General features: G+C 39.4%; 1 protein-coding gene across 1 annotated transcript in view; it reads left to right on the forward strand.

The window, feature by feature from the left end:
• Positions 1 to 884: 884 nt before the first annotated feature.
• creb5b (cAMP responsive element binding protein 5b) overlaps positions 885 to 20,469 on the forward strand; it is a 461,203-nt gene continuing 441,618 nt past the window's right edge. The window contains exon 1 of the mRNA XM_060825361.1: positions 885 to 909. The gene's annotated coding sequence lies outside the window, so the exon portion shown is untranslated. The remainder of the gene's footprint in view (positions 910 to 20,469) is intronic.

The following is a 20,469-nucleotide window of genomic DNA, read 5'->3' on the forward strand; positions in this document are numbered from 1 at the left end:
GTTCCTGAAGTGCAGTGCATAAATTGGACACAATACCCCAAATAGGGTTAAACTAGTTACTCATAAATGTTTAATATAACCAATTCCTTTTGTACTCTATGTCTACTTATAAAGTCAAGGTTTTTTTTAAATTACCTTCTCAACTGTCTTAACACCTTCATGATTATGCAGATATTCCCTGCAGGCTCTCTTTAGTCCTCTGTACCCTGTAAAATCACAGTATTTAGTTTATATTATTTATCTTAATTTTTCCTATAAATATGAATTGTTTCATACATATTTATATGAAAATGTCTCTTGAAAAGTGTCTACTCACTTTTTAAGTCTATAGTTTGAAGGCTGATACTATTGTCATGGCTGTTAAGTTATATTTGGGTTTTGTGATATCCATGAATTTGAAAATTATGTTCTGTATTCCCAAATTCAGTCATACTATATTGTGACAAATGGCAGCAGTACTGGGGAGTTCTATCCAGCTTCACGAACTTCAGCATAACTTCTCTGTAGTCTGCCTCAGCCAATTTTTGCATCCCTACATAGGACCAATAAAACTCTTAAACTAAAAAAAAGTACTCTTTCAAATTGTACCTATAACTTGTTGCAATTCTTCTATACCTGAGTAGTCTACTCCCTACTCTCCTCTGTAGCTCATTAAGAAGCCTAACCCATCCTACCAAACATCTTGCCCTCTATGTTACGTAAGGTCACCCCTTTACGTATAACGTCATGACGCATGGTCCGTTGAGCGTGCTGACGCTAGAGCCCTCGGACTGCAATGATTTAGAAGTTCAGGAATCCCACGTGACGTCACCAGAGGGTGATGTAATGCTTCTCTAAATAGAATGTATTGTAATCTTCTCTCAGTCCAACGTGGTTCCTCACAGACCCGCTTCTTCTATTAGAGTTTCGGTAAGTTATTGAAAAATTACAAAAGGGCACAGGACGACAACCACACTTTGAGCTCTTTTGTGCACTTTCCCAAGTGAGTTGTTTCTATAAAACATTGTAAATTTGCATCTGTTTGCATTTTTCCTCCTTTTTTGCTGATGTTAAATAGTAAACAGTAACTGTATTGGTACGGACACTGGGGGTGTGTTTTGGTTTCTAAACTGTTGATGGTTACTGTTCGCAAGTTAAAAACTAAGAACTGTAAGGTAAGATCAGCCTTTTCATGGAAAAAAAAGTGTTTAAATGAAACTTCCTTTTGAGAAATGTTGTAAGGAAAGTCATTAGTATTCTTGCGCTGTTTTTGTCTGGCATCCTGGCTTGTGATATCGTCTCCTTCACAGAACAGGGACGACGATTGTGAATTTTCAGAAATGGTGTGAAAACAAAACTAACTTGTGTGAAAACAGGATGGTAGGAATGAAAACTTTAGTTTCAAATTACTGCTGATCTTCAGTTTGCAATAGTTCGCTGTTAGTTTTTGCTGTCAAGTCACGACAAATAATGGACCTGTTATACAAGGTATCAATGATAGTACTCTTGCTTAGATGTTTCTTAAGTGAGTTTGAATACAAACAGTGGACATTTATAAAATATACATGGAGTTTGTAAACGTGTGAAGATTAGCAAAAGAGTTTTCCTGACATCCTAAGTTACTTAAGTTTTCCTGCATGTGTATTACATCATGTAAAACATCTGATTGACTGTGTTCTTTGTTGGTGAAATTCATAGAGCGCTATATATTTAGGTTTGCTCATTTCAAATTGTTACCACTAAGTGTATTTTGTTAATTTATATCAGAACCGGGTTATAGTTGGCCATTACGTCATTCTGGAGCCTATTAAGTATGTTTGATTAACAGTCTGCAATATTGAGGGTTCAGGGGGCCAGATCTGCTGACAAAGCCTTCTGCTTTTAAAGCCCATCTATTTAAAAAAAAAGCTAAAGATAAAACGTTGTAATAAACCCAGCATGTGCACCTTTCCAAAGTTATTCTCAGTTTAGACCTTTGTATATCCGGCATCCTTCAATAGATGCTGTACTTGTTTGTAAAGCAATACAGTCAGGCTTGAAACGTATTATCTATTATTGATGAACTGGTTCGTTTAGGGTCATTAACCAAGAGTTTGCAGCACCCGTCACCGCCAGACTTACATTTTTAAGCAACTCTCTGAGGCAAGTGGGAAAGTGTGAAATTGTGCCACGCACAAATGAATGGAATAAAACTTCGATTTATGTCTTAATTTTGCTTTATTTTAAATAAAATATGTAATTATTCATTCGTTGTAATGTAAAAAAAACTAGGATTAAATAAGTCAATTGGGTTTCCAATGGTTTTCCAGGAATTATTGCATTCCTGCCGAGCTGTTCGAGATCACACCTAATAGCAGATCCCTCACTAAACTTGTGAGACAGTGCCTGCGGGTTGCACTTGCAGTGTTAATTATTCGCACCAGTTTCTGAATGCCAAATTGCCGAGGAGTTCCTCAAGAGTGCAGGCATTACTTGAGTTCAGGTTGGCCACCTGGCCAAGCTCAGTTTGTTTGGAGAATTTCGCGTGGCGCCTTCGGGGGAAGCTGTCGCCCGACAGTCAGCCCGTTCGTTCCTGTGGAAAAAGTGGCGGAAAAAAGTTCACCTATCCCCCCAACCCCGTGCGGCTAGGCCACTTAACTACACGCGGGCGGGACTACTTCTCCCCTGCCCTGTAAAAGTTGCAAATGAAAGGTTTAAGCTGCGTTAGCGAGTCGAAATGTTGCACCGAAAGTGATTGCGGTTCCCCCACCAGGAGAATCATCGCTAGGGACCGCGCGCGTACTGCTGCTGAAAGTCTGAGTGACCGCCAAACCCCTCCCCTTCATTAGCCTGTTCTCAAAGCGGCACATAGACCGGGAAGAGTTAACTTTACAATCATTCAGGGTGAACTGACTAAAAATGTTGCACCTTCACTGAGGAGACTTTAAGGCTAAATGATCATTCAAGATCTGTGCACGACGTTGCACTTGACTGTCTTCAGAAACGCCGTGCAAACTTTTTGAACAGTGAGTTCTTCATCAACAAATTGCACCGGCCGCCTCGTATTAATCGAAAAGAAAAACCTTTTCGCAGATTCAGCCTAGCGTGCTAAGAGTTCCAGACAGATGGATAAATACCCAAATCGAAGTTTATAACGTCTGCACTTACTGAACTGTCGATGAAGTCAGCGCGATCGAGAGAACTGGATGGCGCAGTGTTTACTATACACACACAGGCTACTACTGTATTCAAGTTGGTGTTCTGCCGTACAGACCCCAAGAGAAACAAATTGTTGAGGTCATGGATCAAAAAGTACTGTGAATCTCTCATTGAACAGTGAGCGTAGAGTACTAGACGAGTTGGAAAATTAAATGGCAGTAAGGCTACATCCCTCTAACGTTTCAAGATACAATTCAAGGAAAATAGATGGTTATTTGCAATATGACTCATCCTTAGGTTGTGTGCTAAATACATTGCAATATAAGTTCAAATAAATATTCAGTGTTAGAGACACACGATTGATTTACTGTACATACAAACATTAACCTTGAAACTCAGGTCGACTACATTAAATTCTAAGATAGGCAACTAATTTTCTTCCTGTAAGTAAAATAAGCAAGTCCTGACATATAAACCTATATTTGGGAATTCACGGTCACTTGTGGTTTATATAGCCTCTGAAAGTGAGTGTTCATAAGCACAGTATGGAGGGATCACAGGAAGCCCTCCTACAGATACAGAAATGAGTTACTGTTTAACTGGATGTTAAAATCTCATAGCTCGACTTGATATCTTGCCCAATAACAGGTTAACTGGTTTTCGTCTCATCATTGCTGCTCCTGGGTTCAGTGTGTAAATCGTTGCAATTTGTGACACAACACATCAAAAGTAATTCATTGGCTGTGAAACATTTGGCTTGAGATAGTGTGAAGTGCTATATATAAATGTAATCATACTGTTAACTTATGTTGAAAACTTCAATAACTTAGCTTTTGGGGAGACTTGTTGCATATTATTTCTGGTTGAGTAAACCAAATAACAATGATTTTTGTATAACATGAACAAATGGATACAATCAAACACATAAGTAATTCCAGCAAAAGTGGATTCAAATAAATTATAGTGTAATGTCTAATAGGTGAAGACCCATATATGAGTGGGTCTGTATTTTTTATGGTGCCTGGCTAATTTAGTAGTTTATAAATTAGAATATTAATCAAAATCTATTATTTAACAATATTTCCTAAGTGGTAGTGTTTGTAGATTAAATCATCTAAGAGGGACCTGGTGTGATTTGGTAGTTGATAAGTTAACTTTTTGAACCATAAAGCTTGGATGATGTCCTTTATGTAAGGTGCTCAGGGATGAAGGCAGAGTATATTTACAAATTTATTTGAGGGATATTTGTCTCTTTGTTTTTGTTTGCAAAGCATAATTTATTCGTAAATTGCTATGGCTTTGAAACTGACAAAACACCTCTGTTAGAATATAAATTCCTGATAGCACTTGCATTTTTAATATCAGTGAAACAGGAACTCCTTTGTTCCCCCTCAAGAAGGTGTCCGTACTCCCTCTGCTCTTTGCTCTGTCTGTTCCATCACTGCTCTCAACAGTTTCTGTTTACCTATGCCCCATGCCCTGAGAAAAATAAGATCTATCCCGAGGTAGGGCCTATCAACCCTTTCACCTCAACAAAACTTCTTCTGTTTGTTCTCCCATCTCAATCCACTTGGTCATATAAAAATGGATGAAGTTCTCATCTAGCTTACTTACAGTAAAGATACAGACCTATTTTAGCCACGTCTGGTCCAAGATTAGAACTCACCTATTCACACAGGCCCAGCTAGGTTTGCAGAGAGTAGAAACACAGAGACACAGTCAGGTCATCATTTGAATATGGAATGGAATGAAAGGAAGAGCTTGGAATTGTGTATCAAAAAGTACCAAGTAGATTGGTGGGTGACTTGGAGATGGGCGAAGTGCCAGTCTCATGGATGAATAGGGGTCTAATAGAACTTGCAAGTCAGAAGTACTGGTCCTGGCTGTGCTTTTTTCTAGGGGGAGAGGGGGAAAAGCAAGCAGGACAGTCAGAGCTCACAGTTTGTGATCTGGATTAAGTGTTACTTTAAAGCAGACAATCAACAGTTTTGTAGAAATTCAGTGTGTATGGAATGAGCTGCCACAAGAGGTGATGGAGGCAGGTATAATTACAATGTTTAGAACATAGAACATTGCAGCACAGTACAGGCCCTTTGACCCTTGATGTTGCGCCGACCAGTGGAATCAATCTGAAGCCTATCTACCTTACACTATTCCATTTTCATCCATATATTTATCCAATGACCATTTAACTGCCCTTATAGTTGGTGAGACTACTACAGTTTTTAGATTAGAGTGGTGCTGGAAAAGAAAGCAGGTCAGATAGCATCCAAGGAGCAATAAAATCGATGTTTCGGGCAAAACCCTTCATCCGTCCCTTCTACTGAGTAAAGGAACTACCTCGGACATCTGTCCTATATTATCACCCCTCAATTTAAAGCTTTGTCCCCTTATGCTAACCATTACCATCCGAGGACAAAGGCTCTCACTGTCCACCCTATCTAACCCTCTGATTAAAAGTCATTCTGTATGGGTACATGTATAGGAAGGGTTTTGGAGGGATATGGGCCAAATGTTGGCAAATGGAACTAGATTAATTTTGGATATCTGGTTAGCATGGATGAGTTGGACTTTCACCCAAGAACTAAAATTTTCAATTTATTCTAATTCTTAGAATGATTTACTGCTATATTGTGTTGTTTCTCCCACCTTGTTCACTAAAAACATGGTATTCTTGAGGATACCAATGTAAAGGGGAAACAACAGTTAACATTTTATGAGAAGAATGTGCTGATTGGAAATAAACTTTGTAGGTAGAGGTGTTACTGTGAAGAATACATCATACTTGTATTCTTGGGAATATCATCATGAATGCAAAATGAATTCCTTTGACTATATATACAAATTTGGCAATATTCAATATTTATATTACAAAATTACTATTTGTATAATTGAGATAGTTAACAAAGACCAAATTTGAAACATTAACCACAGAGATTGGTAAGTTAAGAACTGGTAAATTCTCAATTGAGTTTCTCCAAGAGTGTGCTAAACTCAAGGTTGTGCCAGTTTTCACTGGCAATTATAGGGATAATTCTAAAGTGAGTGACAATCATTCAATTGAACAAATGTTCATGCAAAATGAAATTGAAGAGATTAGTAATAGAGTTACTAGTTTATGCCATGCCTTATACCATGCTTGGTCAGAAATACAAAATTCCTTTCAATTTTATTCCTACAGTTCCAAGCAATGCATGATCAGCTTTATCTTGTAAGTAGGCTCATTATACATTAATGATGAAATAGGACACATTAAAGTCATCCTGCAAGTCACTGGCTCCCTGATCAGATCATTCTCACTATTTATCATACAAACTCATGAATGGATAATAGGTCACCACTTCGGTTCTGAAAAGTGCCTAGACTACTGCAGATTTATCTAAAGTGGAAATTGTCTTAAAAACTTTATCAACAAGTGAAACTAGCTGTTGCATGCTATGAATATGCAGTGGTGACACTAGCGGTGCTTGCCACCAACAGCATACTTCAGTCTAACCAAAGAAAATCCTGCTTATCATACAAATGACTAAATGGTATATAAATTTTAGTGCTGATGTGATAATTGGTAAGCAGACCATATATCCCAAAGACTATCAGATCATATCAAACAGCATGACTCTTCTGATGTTCGTAACAAGCACGGAAATAACCCTGCCCAACCAGCTCATGCTTGCAAAACTCAAATCAACGTTAGATGAAATTCAGTGATGAGGCATCATTTGCCAGATAATTCTGAAAGGACTTAGAATTAGAGTCATAGAGGTCTGTAACATAGGAAAAAAACCTCTTTGCCTATTGAGTCTGCAATGGTTCAAAACAACCACTTAACCATTCTAAAGTAGACAAACAGGAGGCTGGACAAACCTGGCAAGCCAGGCAGCATCAGAAAGTGGAGGTCAATGTTTTGGGTCGAGACCCTTCAGCAGGACTGGGGAGGATGAAAAGAGCTCAAAAATAAATGGAGGGAGAGGGGTGGGGCTGGATGAAAGGTACGTGGGATAGCGACAGATGGATGTAGGTAAGGGGTTATTGTGATAGGTCAATGGGAAGTGTGGAGTGGATAGGTGGGAAGGAAGATGGACACCTGAGGTCAGGTCAAAGAGGTGGGAAAAAGAGTAAGGGCTGGACATGGGATGAGGATAGGTTTGAGGAGATAGTGAAGAAAGAGAGGCCTTGAGCTGGGGAAGGGTTGAGGAGAGGTTGGAGAAACCGACATTTCGGGTTGAAACTTCTCCACCTCTCATGCTGCCTGACTTGCTGTGTTCTTACAGCCTCCTGATTGTGTACTTTGGATTTCAACATTTGTAGTTTTTTTTTAATCACTAACTTAACTATTCTAATCCCATTTTTTTGGCTCTTGGCCTATTGCCTATATGCCTTGGCATCGCAAGTACACATCTAAATTGTGCTGAGAACAAACTTAAAATTGGCATTTGGGCTCACAGTGCACCACACATGCTGATATTGAAAGGGCCTATACAGAGTCCTGTTCTTGGCATACAGAAAGAATATGTATACATTTTGTGTCTCTTTCAACTGAACAAAATAGACAACAGTGAGTCTCTGGTTCATTCCTCATGGCAGTGGCTTGACCAATCAGACTCAACCTCCCTGGTTTAAATTTAAACCAGCTGGGCAAGTAACTGTCAGTCATCATTTAATTGGTGCATTTTCCATAGCAACTCCTTTACCAATGAGACCAGTCAGCACTGACTTCTCATGCAGTATAAAATGTTGTTTTCCCTTTACATTGGTGTTCTTGTAAATGTTCTGATAAGTGTAGAAAGAAAAGCTTTGAAAACATTTGTCTCTTTTCAGGAACTTAAGTCCTGGATTGCCAAATGACTACAGTAAAAATAATATTGTCACTCCTCAAATTTAGTTAGATGAAATTTCAATCAAGAACGATAATAAAATATTTCAATTTCCTTTCTTAGAGACTGTAGTTTAGTAATTGCTCTCTGATAGACCTACGACAGTGTACCATAGTAAAAATGAAAATAAATAATACCAGTACACTGAAAAATGGTGAATACTGTACACAGACAGATTTAGATAAAGGGAAGAGTGTTATGGCAAATTTTGTTTGGTTTTGATTCCATTTGAATTAAAAGGTTGCTGCATAAGCTTTTTTTTTAAAAAATGATAGTATTTTTCTTTAGAAAGGTTCTGTATGCTGCAATTTTCTAACTCCGCATGGGCTCCTACTGAGGATTACATGTTTGGTATCTTCAAAAGTATTGAATTTTTACATGGTAGTTTTCCTTAACATCTTGTTTTTATCCACTTTGGCCACATTTCTTGGCTGCATTCCTAACTACATTCCAAATCATTTGGTCCCTGGAAAGTTGGAGATTGGACATCCTGTGAAAGATGTGCATTGCCTCAAAAGTACCAGTACACTGACTATTTAGGAATTGCCTGGGAAGTTTGAACTTATCGTAGGCAATCAGCCTGAATTGTTGAGCAGGAGAAATTAGAACATTAAAACCAGATCCAACTCGTGGTAAATATAAAACTATTCCCCCCAACCCCTCAACCAACTCCACATTGTACCCCGTGCATTCACACTGACTCCTGGATCACATACTGACCTCGCCCCACAAATGCTGTAAAAAAAAAGGGTGCAAGCTTTCTCTGAAGATGTATTGTGATGCCACCTGTATGATTTCTGAATTGCATCGTTGGAATGAACCCTTCATTGTAAGTCAGGATTTTGACCCATATCAAAGGATATGGGTGAATGTTTTTCTCTTTAGGAGTTCAATTTTCCCAATACTACAATTAAAAGTATCTCAGTGCAACCTGTTTTCTTCCTCCTAAATGTTTCTGGTTTATTAAATAAATGTTCCCAAGAACATAAAAAAAAACCGGAGCAGGAAAACACGTTTTGGCCCCTGAAGCCTGTTCCACTATTCAGTGTGCTCTTGGCTAATCTGATAATGCACTTCTGTCCTCTTTCCGGTCTATTCTCTCAACTTGACCATAAAATACTTCAGAAGAATGCTTTAGGTATTTTATCTGACAGAGAAAATTGTGAAAACATTTTAAGACTTATGGTTTTAAATTGATGCCTTGAATTTAAACGTTGTTTATCATAAAGTTGTAGATCATAACAGTTGACTTTGTGCTCTTTTATATGTGTGTTGAATAGTTCTATGATTTTGGACTATCTTATAATGCTAATGTTATCGATCAATAAAAGTTTTATGAATAACACAAAATAAAAGTTTTATACTTTAATAGGTGCAAAATTACACATTGTCATATTTTTAATTGTTTATCAGTTTACTAAAAAGATTTACGTAAGACTTTTTTTGTAAGTGGGATTTCCCTAGTAGAAGCTTGGTATTTGTAAGAAATGCTGAGATGGTCTAAAACTAATGAAATAAAATCCTAATGTAGTTAAATAGTGTGAACAAATCAAATCAACAGAATGGATATTTAGCTGTGTGTAAAACATGTATTTGATAAGTTTTCTTATTTTTAAAGAGTTTTATAAAAGCTCCAAATTAAAATTTACACACAAAAAAAAATCAAATTTCTAAACCAGCCAATGGTCATATCGTCCCTTTGTCTTCGTCGGTAGATTGGCTCTCTAGGTCAGTGTTGAGGTTTTCCTCTGTGCAGACTTCTTCTCTGGACAGGTACCTCTCAGAGAGTTCTGACTTGCAGTCTACAGCTGTTGGTCTGGTGGCAGTTCTTCTCCCATCTCAGTGGTGGGCAAGTTGTTGGAGGGAATCCTGAGTGACAGGATGTACATGGATTTGGAAAGGCAAGGCAGGGACTGATTAGGGATGGTCAACATGGTTTTGTGCGTGGGAAATCATGTCTCACAAACTTGATTGAGCTTTTTGAAGAAGTAACAAAGAAGATTGATGAGGGCAGAGCAGTAGATGTGTTCTATATGGACTTCAGTAAGGCATTGGACAAGGTTCCCCATGGGAGACTGATTAGGAAGGTTAGATCTCATGGAATAAAGGGAGAACTAGCCATTTGGATACAGAACTGGCTCAAAGGTAGAAGACGGGTGGTGGTGGAGGGTTGTTTTTCAGACTGGAGGCCTGTGACTGATGGAGTGCCATAAGGATCGGTGTTGGGTCCTCTATTTTTTGTCATTTACATAAATGATTTGGATGTGAGCAAAAGAAGTACAGTTTGCAGATGACACCAAAATTGGAGGTGTAGTGTACAGCGAAAAGGGTTACCTCAGATTACAACAGGATCAGGACTAGATGGGCCAATGGGCTGAGAAGTGGCAGATGGAGTTTAATTTAGATAAATGCGAGGTGCTGCATTTTGGGAAAGCAAATCTTAGCAGGACTTCTACACATAATGGTAAAGTCCTAGGGAGTGTTGCTGAACAAGGAGAACTTGGAGTGCAGGTGCATAGCTCCTTGAAAGTGGAGTTACAGGTAGATAGGATAGTGAAAAAGGCGTTTGGTATGCTTTCTTTTATTGGTCAGAGTACTGAGTACAAGAGTTGGGAGGTCATGTTGCGGCTGTACAGGACATTGGTTAGGCCACTGTTGGAATATTGCATGCAATTCTGGTCTCCTTCCTATCAGAAAGATGTTGTGAAACTTGAAAGGGTTCAGAAAAGATTTACAAGGATGTTGCCAAGGGTTGGAGGATCTGAGCTACAGGGAGAGGCTGAACAGGCTGGGGGTGTTTTCCCTGGAGCGTTGGAGGCTGAGGGGTGACCATATTTACAAAATTATGAGGGGCATGGGTGGGATAAATAGACAAAGTTTTTTCCCTGTGGTCGGGGAGTCCAGAACTAGAGGACATAGGTTTAGAGTGAGAGGGGGAAGATATAAAAGAGACCTAAGGGGCAACTTTTTCATGCAGAGGGTGGTATGTGTATAGAATGAGCTGCCAGAGGATGTGGTGGAGGCTGGTACAATTGCAACATTTCAGAGGCATCTGAATGTGGGTATATGAATAGGAAGGGTTTGGAGGGATATGGGCCGGGTGCTGGCAGGTGGGACTAGATTTGGTTGGGATATCTGATTGGTGTTGACAGGTTGGACCGAAGGGTCTGTTTCTATGCTGTACATCTCTATGACTCTATAGCTGTTGAATTTTCCCCGATCGTATACTCCTAAAGCATCGGATTGTGTCATTGGCTTTTAAGATTGTCAATTATACTCAATTCAAAGTTGATTGGAATTTGTATTTTTCTGGGTATAATGTAAACTGATTGGCCTAATTTGGATCTGTTTTGTCGTTTCCAGGCAACCAGCTACCGCAGTAGCTGAAATATATGTTACATTGTGTCTTATTGAGAACACTTGGTGCTGTTACTGCTAGCTTTTGCTCTCTTAAAGGTACAGTACACTCACCATCTTCATAACATGACCATGGCAACCATTATTGATTGTCGGAAAAACCTATCTGCTTCAGTAATGTCCTTTAGAGAAGGAAACTGCTGTCCTTACCGTGTCTGGCCTACATGTGACTGCAAACCCACAGCAATGTGGATTAGATGCTTAGATTACTTAGTGCGGAAACAGGCCCTTCAGCCCAACAAGTCCACACCGACCCGCCGAAGCGCAACCCACCCAGACCCATTCCCCTACACCTAACAATATGGGCAATTCAGCATGGCCAATTCACCAACCTGCACATTTTTGGATTGTGGGAAGAAACCGGAGCACCTGGAGGAAACCCATGCAGACACGTGGAAAATGTTCAAACTCCACACAAAGAGTCATCTGAGGTGGGAATTGAACCTGGGTCTCTGGCACTGTGAGGCAGCAGTGCTAACCACTGTGCCTCTGGGTAATTAAGAATGGTAATAAATGCTGACCTGGCCAGTGATGCTCATATCCTGTGACTGATTTAAAAAAAAGAATTGGAAGGAAAAATTTGAGTGTGTCAGTGTCAATCAGATCCCATTAAAGGAGGAATTAGTTTGTGTAGCACCTATGTTTAGTCGCATTACAGAGATCTGTGTCAATTCCCCAACGACAAAGCAATATCACGCACCACCAGGTGAGTTGCTTCATTAAGCTCATTGAATGATGCTATACTAGCCAACCAGTGAGCCCAGAGTGTTGCCCATCTTGGCAAATTGAGGCAACTCTGCCATACTATCTCAATGTATTTTTCCCCCATTATGTCTCTAGTGGTTGATTGAACACAAATTTGAGACAGAAACGTTCCAACATCCAAATAAAAGCAAAGACTTCAGATACTGGAAATCTGAAATAAAAATAGGAAGTGCTGGAGAAACTAAGCAGGTCTGGCAGTATCTGTGGAGAGAGATGAATGGGACTCAGAATTGTTAAGTTTCTCTGTCCACGATGTTTCCTCTGAATTTCTCCCAACAATTTCTGTTTTTATGTTGTATCATCACAGTTTCTTAAGTTAGTTATAGATGTTTTACTTAATGTTGTTTTCACTTGTTTTTTTTATTTATGTTTGGTAGCATAAATACTTAGGATATGCAAATTCCATTCAACGTCTACTTGTGATGGCTGTCTTTACTTCTACTGCACATTGTTCAGACCTACCTTTGACACTATAAAGTATTGAGGAGCTACAAATCCTCTGATTCTGAGAAATTCTAAGAATGTCTAGGATTTCAATAAAACTTAGCCACTGCCCAAAATTCAGCATTCTTCTGATTAAAATTTGATGGACTGAAAAATGTTTCTCTGTCCTCAGGTGAAGACGTAGCAGTTTCTCTAATATTTTTAAGATTTCCAGCATTTGCAGTAATACATCACCAGAATTGCAGTATTTTTGTTTCCATTAAATGTTATGTGATTTTTTTTACTTCAGGGAGTGTTGCTGAGTAAAGAGACGTTGGAGTGCAGATTCATAGCTCCTTGAAAGTGGAGTTGCAGGTAGATAGGATAGTGAAGAAGGTGTTTGGTATGCTTTCCTTTATTGGTGAGAGTATTGATTACAGGAGTTGGGAGGTCATGTTGCGGCTGTACAGGACATTGATTTGGCCACTGTTGGAATATTGCGTGCAATTCTGGTCTCCTTCCTATCGGAAAGATGTTGTGAAACTTGAAAGGGTTCAGAAAAGATTTACAAGGATGTTGCCAGGGTTGGAGGATTTGAGCTATAGGGAGAGGCTGAACAGGTTGGGGCTGTTTTCCATGGAGCGTCAGAGGCTGAGGGGTGACCTTATAGAGGTGTACAAAATTATGAGGGCATGGACAGGGTAAATAGAAATTCTTTTCCCTGTGGTCGGGGAGTCCAGAACTAGAGGGCGTAAGTTTAGGGTGAGAGGGGAAAGTTGCCTAAGGGGCAACTTTTTCACACAGAGGGTGGTACGTGTATGGAATGAGTTTCCAGAGGAAGTGGTGGAGGCTAGTACAATTGCAACATTTAAGAGACATTCGGAGGGTATATGAATAGGAAGGATTTGGAGGGATATGGGCTGGGTACTGGCAGGTGGGACTAGATTGGGTTGGGATATATGGACGTGTTGGACCAAAGGGTGTTTCCATGCTGTACATCTCTATGACTTTAAGTGCCAGTCACAGATATCAAGTTGAGGGAGAAAGAAAGGACTGACGTTTCTTCTCAGTATCTTGTAACAGGTTATCACTAATTATAGATTTTCATAATGACTGTGCTATGCATTTTCAAACAGAACAGTTAACAACCAGATTAAAACATGAAAGTGCTTGGCTCTCAAAGTATGGTTAAATGTTCTAATTTTCTTTTATTCTGAATTCTGGCTGGAAATCTGAGTTACCACAGGAGAAATGAGAAGATGAGCATTGCTATGCATTTTACATAGAACATAGAACATTACAGTGCAACACAGGCCCTTCAGCCCTCGATATTGCGCCAACTTGTGGAACTATTCTGAAGTCATCTATTCAACACTATTCCATTTTCATTTATATGTTTATCCAATGTCCATTTAATTGCCCTTTAAGTTGGCGAGTCTACTACTGTTGTAAAGTTAAAAATCACACAACACCAGGTTATAGTCCAACAGGTTTATTTGGAAGCACACTAGCTTTCAGAGCACTGCTCCTTCGTCAGGTGATTGTGGAGAATAAGATTGTAAGACGCAGAATTTATAGCAAAAGTTTACAGTGTGATACAGAGGGCCATGATGGTTTCGTAGGAAATGCTTGGTCTTAATTGCTGGTCATGGGAAAGCTTAATGGCTTATCCACGTGAATCCAAAATCAGGAAGAAAGTAAACAATGAAGAAGGCAGTAAAAACCAGCATAGATTGCAAGAGAAGATTGGAAGTGAAGCAGAGTACAATTATTGAGAAAAAGAACATCAGACTTAAACATTTCAAAGGAATAGTTGTAAGGCACTTCTGTTTCAACAGGAAGGCCATCATTTGCCGATAACATCTGTAACACTGAGAAGTAGATCCCTACTCCAAGCGTACACTGCACTGCCTTTTACAGTGAAGCTTAAGTAACTTAAATGTTTATACCTCTGGCTCATTTCCAGTAGATTAAAGAAACATTTCAGTCACAGTCAGTTAGTTAACAAAACCCCGGTTCACCTGGAAGCCCATAGTAGCATATTTACAATGTGCCTATGCATGTTACTAAGGAACCTGCAGTTTCAGATTATCATTAACTGCACACAGTCACATACCATTTCCCATTGCCTATGCATGGTGCAGGAACTGATAACTTCACACCTTGGCCCAGCAAACATTGTGTTGCACTAAGGATGGCTGGGCTCTGTAACTTCAGTTTTGCACATGCAGCTAGAATGATGTTAGCCCAGAAATATGATGATGAGAAGTGAACATATATTTACAAATTTGAGAACATATTTGGAGGAATATGTCATTGTGCTATGTTCCCTCAGAAAATCTTGTTCTCCTATTCCCTCTCATTATCTCAATGCAGTCCCAGGCTCCACTGGAGGAATGGAGGGTGTCTGCCCTATAGTGGATTTGTTGGCCTTGAGTTTGGTCAGGCAGCCCTGGAGATTTACGCATTCAGAGAGCTCAGACATACTGCCCAGAAGGAGAAGCACCCTTCTTGGCTTGAGCTCCTACAGAGCTGAGGACGGCAGGTGGTGTGGAGGTGGCTACCTCTGGATAACACTGGAGTTTCCGGAGAGGAGACTTCATGTGGACTTCAACTAGCACCTCTCTGTCTCTTTATGAGAAAGAACCACATGTTATAAGGTGAAGATACCCTAGCACCATTGGCTAGAACAGTCAAATACAGGTCTGTGCACATATCCAGCAGACTTTGAGACTCCTGGACCTGGTTCTCCATGGCAATCACCAGCCTGTCCATACATTAATCAACAGAGTTCTGTTGCAGGCCTGTGTCCTTTTGTGTCAGTTTGCTCAGTATCTTCACAAACCTGCCTGCTGCACCTGTGTCTGCTTGCAAAGATCAATGTAGTCACAAATTTCCCACACCACTCTCCTGACTGGGCTGAGCAGGTGCTTGGTCTCCAGCAAGCTGATTTGTGGGAAACTTAACAACGAGCTGCCCTGTTGCTCTCTCTCATTTCAGAAAAGAAAACTCTGTTGTTGCGCTCAGGGTGAAACTTATTTTTTCTTTCAAAAAAATTATTAAAGAGCATCTTAAGATTGTATGTCATGAGCAGGCTACATATGCAAGACTTTGGAGATAACAGATCTTGATTTCTGGCGTGTCCATCCATGCCAGAACATCAGCAGTATCCTAAACTTTATTCTTTTGCCTTCAAGAATAGTTCAATGGCCAAAGTGTTCTTTTTATGGAAAGTGAATCTCCGCAGAGAAATCTATTCTCCCCTCCGCCAAAGTGTGTTTTAAGGATATTTAGAGGGATATACATTTACATTTGTACATTTATACTTGTACATTTCTATATTTATAACTGTGTGTTAATCAATTCTTGCATCCTTACTGAATAAGTTTTTTGTTTTGATATTAAACCAATAATTTTTTTTAAGAAACCTACTTGATAGATCTTGTTGCTTAAAATCTAATATCGTTGGGTATTTGATTAGTCTTCTCGGTAACTAGGAAACATATTTTTATTTTATGCTGTGGAGTATTGGGACTAGAGTGATTTTGCTCTCTTCCAGCCTCTTTGGTAGCATGCCTGCGACCCATGAATGTTTTACAGAATATTTCCAGGGACGCAGCCTGAGATAAGCATCAATTGCAGTTGGACTATTCTTTGTTCTGCCAAAATCAGTTTGTCTTCTGGTACAAAATGTTGTCCACAAGTAAGTGTTGCAAGCTGACATATTCCAAGATCCATGACTGCAGTCTGAGAGCTATACTGAAGCTTGAAACAAGAACAAAATTGAGAAGGTCCACTGTAAGGCCTTTCGCCTATGGTTCACCAAGAGACTCAAAATTGTGAAAATTTAGTGGTTGCTATTATAATGAACATTGTGTTATTTGAATAATTTAATATTAACAGTTTTAGTTCCTAAGAAATATTTGTGTTTATGTATTATCATATCTCATTTCACATATTATAATTTACTTGACTGAGATAGTTTTAGAAATAAACATGGAACCATTTTGTCAAACTAAGATCCCAAACAGTAATGAATGGCTTCCATTTTTATACTTCTTTTTATAACCCGTCCTTTGGACATCCCAAAGTGCCTTACTTTCATTGAAATGCTTTGTAAGTCACTGTTGTAACACATCTATGTATATATGCAAAGAAAACACATTACCAGCAACCTCACCAGCTGTGGAAAGTGCGTTTAGGATGATGATTATTTGTGTGCAGATGTGTCTCAGTTATTTTGAAAAAAAAGTAATCTGTTGCTAACCTATGCCTGTTTTGTGTAATTTAACTGTTATGGTGTCCAGAAAAGTAATGCTTTCCTTGTGTGTTGTGACTATGATCATTGAAGATAATGATGATTTTTTTTCTAATTCTACTTTTGCATATGTCCAAAAATTCTGTCCATCAACACATTAAGATACTGTGTAACTACATGATTGTTAGCTGATGCAAAGGAGTTAGTGAAAATGAGAAAAAGCTTCAGAAAATCAACAAAAACAGCCCTGAAAATAAAAACATAACCTTTGAGATAAACTCAAGAGGACCCATTGAAGTAAAACTTTTTTGAACATGGAAGCAAACCCACTAGAAAGCCTGCAATGAAATTCAAGGAGCATGGAGGGGTTTGTCAAAACTTGGTTCAGAACCTTTTCCAAAGTTTGGAGAACATCCGTTCTATCATGCAAGTCATCATGATTTGCCTTAGCACTCTTTCAGATTCAGTCAGGATGGTTAATGCATCAGTTTCCATTACAGCACAAGCAGAAACCACTAAAACGTCTGGGTGCTGCAGTGACAGCTCAGACAGGAATCATGCAAAAAGTGCTCAGACCACTACCATCAAAGCAGGGGACACTAATATTCAAAGGGCCTCATGGGATGTCATGGTAGTCCACATAAAAAGGATTGCTGAGTAGTTTACCCAATGAAATGGCAAAAGCACCATGGAGTACAAATCTACTGTGCACCTTCAGGTTGATAACAATTCTCTTCCACCATTGGCATTCTGCTGGTATCCTTGTTTTTGCCTGTCAGCCAGTCCAGACTACTGCACCCATGCCAAGATGATCCAGTTTGATACCAGGCCTTCTAGGGCTAGAGCTTTTGGAAACTGAGCTGCAAGGCCATTCGTAATTTCTTCCTCCATTTATATGGTGTATGACCTGGTTTATTGTATAAATTTGGCTGGGAATGTTAATTCAGTTTTGACTTTAATTTTTTTCATTGTGACCAACTGGATAATGGTCAGTAACCAGTGGGTAGGTAAAGTGTGGAATTGTTGGTGCCATTACAATTGGATGAGTTATTCTGACACAATCAGCTAGTGTGGAGACTGTGATCATTGCTTTGCCCTTCAACTCATTGCTTTATAGCTTTTAGAAAAGACTGTGTCCTCAGATGGTGAGGTTGTACATCACACAGCAGACATCCAATCTTGACATTCACTGTGCTTAGTACTGCAGGGCTTGTCCAGAACTGGCCTAACAGTGGAGGATTGTTTAAGTACCCCCAGAGTCTGCTCTGCTAGATCTCATGTGCTTTTAAATTATGTGTATGTATTGCATACAAATGCCATTCGTCATATCTGCAGATATTCCTTGATGCTCAGTCAGCATTCTTTGGTTTGTCCTGGTTGTCCATATGCAGATGGCACAACGAAGTGCATCAGGCTGAAGGCGCCATGCCTATCTTCAATATCTGGGCATTAAATTGCATGATACACTGCATATTGTAGCATTATCATAATCATGTTGAGAGAGATGAATCCCCTGTGATTCTGATACTTTTCAGCATTTCATGACTCCTGCAAAGTGATTTATCTGTAGCCGATGCAGCTCTGCATCAAAGGAACGTCTTCAAGATTTGGCAAGCCATGTTCTCATTCTAACTTCTCTCTGGTATGAGAGAATGAAATATATCCTGCTGTTGTTGGATAAGGAATGTAAACGATCTCCCTTAGGCAACAGTGGAGAGCAAATGGGGAGGTGTTCCAAATGTTGCCTGTTTCAGATAGGAAAGAACCAGATACATAATAATTAATAAATTATTTATAGCCACTGGCAATGTTGTCCTCACCCTGTTGTGAAGCTGCAGTAATGGCTGAAACTAGGTGGATGTCAATGGGACATTTTTCGTTCCAGAACACTGTTATTCACTGAGGCTCAGGAAGGAGAATGGCTTCTTGAATCTCCACGGTGAATGTGGCTTCCTTTCCTTCAACTTCCTCCTCTCCCACCAGCCATCCCACTTTGTCACGTCTGCTCATTATCCCTGTCACACTATAGGCTAAGAAGGAAAATTCTGGAATTCACTTTCTAGGATGGTTGTGATTGCACTGAAGAGGGTGCAGATGAGACTTATCAGGATGTTGCCTGGGCTAGGGAGTTTTAGTTCTGAAGAGAGATTGGACAGACTGAGGTTGTTTCCATTGAATCAGAAGAGACGAAGGGGGGATATTACTGAGATGTGTAAAATTATGAGTTGCGTAGACAGGAAGAAAATTTTCCTTGGTAGGAGAGATCAATGGTCAGGGGACATATATTTAAGGTAAGGGCAGGAGGTTTAGAGAGGATGTGAGGAATTTCTTTTCCACCCAGAATGTGTTTGGAATCTGGAACTCACTGCTTGTAAGGATGATAGACACAGAAACCCTCATAACAAATGTATTTAAATGTGTGCTTACAATATCAAGGTGTACAAAGGCTTTGGGCCAAATGCTGGAAAATGGTATTAGAATAATTGGTGGTTGTTTTTGACTGGTGCAGACTCAATGAGCCTTTTTCTGTGTTTAGATCTCTGATTTTAAACTACTGCACCCATGGGAGCAAGGATTCACAGGGAATCATTGAAGTCAAACAAAATCACACATCAGATGTAACGCCATTTCGTCTTGATCTTGGGGATTTTCAAAAACTCTGCAAATCAGAAAATGCTTCTACAATCGCAGTGACAGCTAATACCAGTCAATCAGGAAATTACCTGAAAGTAATTGATGAATAGTACTAAGTAAAGGGTTCCTGAAAGGGTTCTTGTGGTGCAATGATAATGTCTCCACCTGCTCCAGAGGTGTATGTAGCAACTCTGAACAGATTGATTAAAAAAAAAGACATTTCTTTGTGGAATTGGAGTACTGAGCTCCATTTATTTCATTCACTTATGGGATGTGGTCAACAATGGCATTTATTGCCTTTGAGAAGGTGGTGGTGAACAGCGTTGGAATCCAATCAATGTTGCATATTCCTTGCCAGCACAGATCTCCCTACTTATTAACAGATGCCCATTGCATGTGAGCTTGTATCTTCCTAAAAATGTCTTCTGACATGGCCTGCACCAGAAATGTACATAAGCACCCTGGAATGTCAGTTTGGACGTAAACGTAATCCACATTGTGGTGCAGGAATGAACATTATGCGGCCAAGTTCAGCCATCATATATGTTTCATTTGGTCCCCCGTCCCATGATTCATTTGGCACAATTATGCTTGATGATTAATAAGGTTAATTTTTATCTTTCTTTTGGATTAGGAAACATAGCCCAAACCGCATGCCTCCCCCCACCACAGTGCAATATTTAAGAGTTTGTGGAGAGTGTTGTAACAACTATACTTCCACTGCAGGTGGCGTGATGAAATAGAAATAAAAGAATCAGGTTACCTTACTAATGAAATATATTTTGACATATTAAGCAAAACACAGATGTTGATGTTGGTTATTTAATGTAATTAAAATACTTAGAGAAATATTGATCCTTGAATTAAAAGTAGTTCTCCACAAAAACACGGTAACGGTAAGCTGTGAATTTGTTGTAAGACTACTGACCTTCGTTATTCAACTAACATTAATGTTCTAAGCGTCAAATTACCCTGCACTTT

This window comes from Hemiscyllium ocellatum, chromosome 5 (genome assembly GCF_020745735.1).
Source record: "Hemiscyllium ocellatum isolate sHemOce1 chromosome 5, sHemOce1.pat.X.cur, whole genome shotgun sequence".
NCBI classification, from domain to species: domain Eukaryota; kingdom Metazoa; phylum Chordata; class Chondrichthyes; order Orectolobiformes; family Hemiscylliidae; genus Hemiscyllium; species Hemiscyllium ocellatum.